The following is a 4,313-nucleotide window of genomic DNA, read 5'->3' on the forward strand; positions in this document are numbered from 1 at the left end:
TCCATGGTACTTAAAACTGGTTTGTGATCCAGGGTCACATATAATAAATGATCATTCAATTTTAGGATATCCGTGAGTGTCTCCAAATGAAGGTTTAGTCATTTAGATTTTACTCACTTCTTCATGACACGCATTCTCTCACACACACACCCATCTAAATTCTAAACAAGTTGTCTTATGCATCTAATTATATTTTGACCTATAGGGGGCAAGCATTTGCTACCCACATAGCAAAATTGGTTTGGCCCAGTGATGGGCCACACAATCCACTTTTACTTGGCCCAAATACAGCAGTGAATTACGGTACATGACTGGACCAGGTCTGGATTCCAGACAAGGGCCACACATGGGCCATAACTGGCCCAAGTCTCAGCCAAGTAAATTAACTATAACTGGCCCTGAATTGGGCCAGATCAAAATGTAACATTTGAACCAAAACACAGCCTTAAGTAAACCATATCAACACCAGTGTTTAACCAGAATGCCCAAAACTGAGCCACACCTAAGCCTGATCTACAGGTGAACTAAACCTGGCAGCCAAAATATGGGCCATAAAAAGGCCATGAGAGATCAATATCTCTGCCACCTGTGTGACCATAGCTGGCTCTATTCCGGTCCTATATGCTGGACCAGATGGGTTCCACATGTCAGCCATAACCTCCTAGATAAATAATCACAACAAAGACAGTATTCTTAACAAATGTTTAATCATGTTAACATCAAAGCATTGACACCTGACATTTTAAAGTTGTTCAAATGAAGTAAGTAGAAGTTCTGTGCCATGTTTTAGTTCATGAAGTTATATTTTAAATGTAACACTTGATCATCCATGTTTCTGATCATGAAGTTTCATGCTTTGTCTAAAGCTTGACTGTCCATGTTTCTGATTAGGAACAAAATTTACTTGACATACACTTGAACATCCATGTTTCTACTCATCGAGTTTCACTTCACATAACACTTGAGCGTCCAGGTTTATGGTCAGGAAGTATCACTCTTCAAATGACTCTGAAACATTAATGATTCTGTTAATGAACAAGTTGCACTCTGAACAGAGCCTTGGAACATCCATTCCTAAAGTCTGTTAACTAGTCGTACTCTCCTCACACACTCTATTCTTCATCCTCTCTTTTCGGCCACCATCTCTGTCTGGGGCGAGATATAGCCATCTTTTAATGATGGCATGAATTAATTTTTCTTTGGCCTCAGATGTCAGACAGTTGCACCTCACAGCCGCTGAAAAACACAAGCACACATGGTGTATAATTAGCTTTTGCATCAGGTAACAGGTAACATGGCTATTGGATAAAATACAATATTTCCACAAAAACTGAACCAATGACCTTTAGACAAACATTCTGTATTGTCTTTTACCATCTACCCATCTTCCAGTTAATTATCGTTTCTTACTTCCCCCAGCCCTTCATCGTTTAGATTGTCTGAAATAGCCCAAATTCTGACTGTCTACTATGGGTAAAAGATAATTTTACACATCTCAGGAACACACTACCACTTAGCTTAAAATGACTGTGTGAAATATGTATAGATTAATTCTACTTGGGATTTTGTTTATTTTTACTTTTAAATTCAGTGTATGTTTTTGTTATGCAACCTTGAGCTTGTGTTGAGGTACTATATACATAAAACATTCTCTCTCTCCTTCATTTTCTAAATCTCTTATAGAGTGCATTCATGCTTTAAGCATTTAAATAAAGAGAGATATAAAAAATTGTGATGACAATCTCCACAACAAAAAACATTTTTGAAAACTGGACAAAAAGACAAAAGGTACAAGACTGTGTACTTAAAGGCTTTAGAAATAACTGCAGTCCCATGAAGCACTATATAATCAAATTAAAAACAGCAGTGATAGTGTACTTTTTCCACAAAGAATTGAGGAAAAAAGTGGAATATACATAAAAGTGGAAAAGACGCAACACTTATTTGTACATTACTTGTCACATCCTGATGTCACATGTCTTTACAGAATTTTTATGTGTGTGTGTGTGTGTGAGCATGCACAGATTGCAAAAATCACTGGCAATGTGAATTAATCAAAATCAGATGATCCTGAGGCTAATCCCATGACACACTATCAGTGCATTCTGAAAAGGGCTAGACAATATACTCACAACTTTGGTAACTGGATGTTTGCTGGATGTCCCAGGTGTAGTGTGGCTCATGGAGCCTTGAAGGTTCAGAGTGCCCTGGATATCCCTACGTTTGTGGGGTGGTCTTCTGACCTCGACGTTGGCATGCCTTAAAAGGGCCTCAGTGCTTGATTTACAGCTCTCAGAGAGAACATGATGCCAGGCATACCTCCTGCAACATACAAAATATCTTAGTCCTTTAACAGCTGTAATAAAATGCACTGTAATTAAAAAAAGCTGACACTTCTTACTTGTTTTTGACTTGGTTCCTTAAATGCCTTCCATCTCATCATTAGGGATGTCAGGAACACTGTGGAAGAGCTTAGGGTCTAATTTGGCTTTCCAGGGTCTAATTTGTTGTGCTGTCTAGGAATATTTGGAGCATCAGGTATGGAATACATTCTGCTTAAAAGTACAAAATCTCTTGGTCATTTATCTGCTGTGATAAAATACATTATTATTTTAAAAAGCAGAAGCTTTTTACCCTTCTCTTAAATTTTGGTTAATGCAGGCGTTCTTCTGTCTCATTATTATCAGCATCATCATCATCTTCTCCGGGGAAAAGAATGTTCTTAGGTCTAACACATTTACCAATTCCAAGATATACTTTTATTTGTAAATGTGGTGCGAAACATTAATATAAACAAACAATCTAACCAAACCCCTACTTTCTTTTTCTTTGAAATTGGTGAGTTCCTTCCATCGGTCTGATCAATGTCTGTGTGATCAACAGCTAGAGGTAGTTTACGTCTAGCTTTCTTGTAGTCATCTGGAAAAGTAGCATAACAAAAAGAAGAAATTTAAAAAGTAAAACAGTGATTTTAAATATTACTATTAATTCTGGCCCTATGGGGCTATGAAGCAGACAAAATATCTATAACTATTCTTTTTAGAACATTTCATATATGCTGGATAAAATGTTAGTCATGTTGTAATTTAAAATGTGCACATTATTGATTATGTTTAAACATACAACAAATCAAATTACTTTTTGTTTGCATATTTTAAACATAAAACTTGAAATGATTTGGGTGTCATTCCAGGCACTTTTGAACATCAATGACAACTGGTTATTGTAATCATTTTGGTCACTATAAAGGTGATACCAATTTTTGCACAACAATTAATCTCTTGTAACATTTGGAGTGTATTGACAATGATTATTGATGCCCATTTATAAATAGTTTAGTTTAATTTAAATAAATTACATTCAAGGTGAAGTAGAATAAAGAAACATGTATACCCCTTTCCAAGCATTTACTCAATTTCAACATGACATACACCACTAATGAAATTCCAAAACATTGGTACAACAAAAATGCATAATTTTATCTGTAATTTAATATATAACGTTACATTGGCTCCAACAACAAATACCATTACAATTAATTATAACCCTAATCATCTGTCAAAGACGATTAAATTTAAGTGACATAAGAAAAATACTGACTTTTTCAGGAGTAAAATTAGTGTCATAGTTTATTGTATTTACAACACGTAGATTAAAACTGCGTTCACGTGCTGCTAAAACAAGGGCACTCGCGTGTAACGTCAATTAATTAATAAATCCGAAGCAAAATGTAAGAAGAATATAGTAAACTTGCAACGATACATATGCATATGTTCGCACTTACCGCTTTGGTTTCAGAAGTCTGTGCAAGACTGCAGCGTCCGCCTGCTTTTTTGAAAAGACATATGGTTCCGGGAGTATTTGTATTCACTTTTCCTTATTTAAGATTTGTTAATTAAAGCGTTATAAGTCATAAATCATAACAACCAGCTACAACGTGAATCACAACATTTAAAACATTCGATCTGAAATAAAATAAAAATAAAAATTGTCAAAAAGACAAAAATACGAGACTGTGTGTTACAGCCAAGTGGGTAAATAAAACTACAATCCCATTAAGCACTGCAAATGACAATTAACGCCTTTTGAAAAAAAAAATTGCTCTGATGGGCTCTGATAAGGTTTCTTTTCTGGGTAAAAGTTTTTCCAGTAAACAAACAAACGTAAAAACAATACATTTAATTTTAAATGTTTAAAAACCATAAAGCCATTAGTATTGTTGCTGTTGCACATTTCATAGTTACTTTGACTGTGATTAAATAATGTTGTGTGGTGTTGAAAATAAATAGTTTCATAATTTCATTTTAATCCAC

General features: G+C 35.1%; 1 long non-coding RNA gene across 2 annotated transcripts; it reads right to left on the reverse strand.

Moving 5' to 3' along the window:
- Positions 1 to 343: 343 nt before the first annotated feature.
- Positions 344 to 4,112, reverse strand: LOC141299756 (uncharacterized). Of its 2 annotated transcripts, XR_012341846.1 has the most exons (5): positions 3,785 to 4,112; positions 2,635 to 2,919; positions 2,402 to 2,552; positions 2,133 to 2,322; positions 344 to 1,236 (listed from the first exon to the last, which is right to left on the reverse strand). It is a non-coding gene; the product is annotated as an uncharacterized lncRNA (long non-coding RNA). The 2 variants fall into 2 exon arrangements; XR_012341845.1 differs by having other exon boundaries at positions 2,635 to 4,099.
- Between the last annotated feature and the right edge of the window lie 201 nt (positions 4,113 to 4,313).

Source organism: Garra rufa, chromosome 23 (genome assembly GCF_049309525.1).
Source record: "Garra rufa chromosome 23, GarRuf1.0, whole genome shotgun sequence".
NCBI lineage: Eukaryota > Metazoa > Chordata > Actinopteri > Cypriniformes > Cyprinidae > Garra > Garra rufa.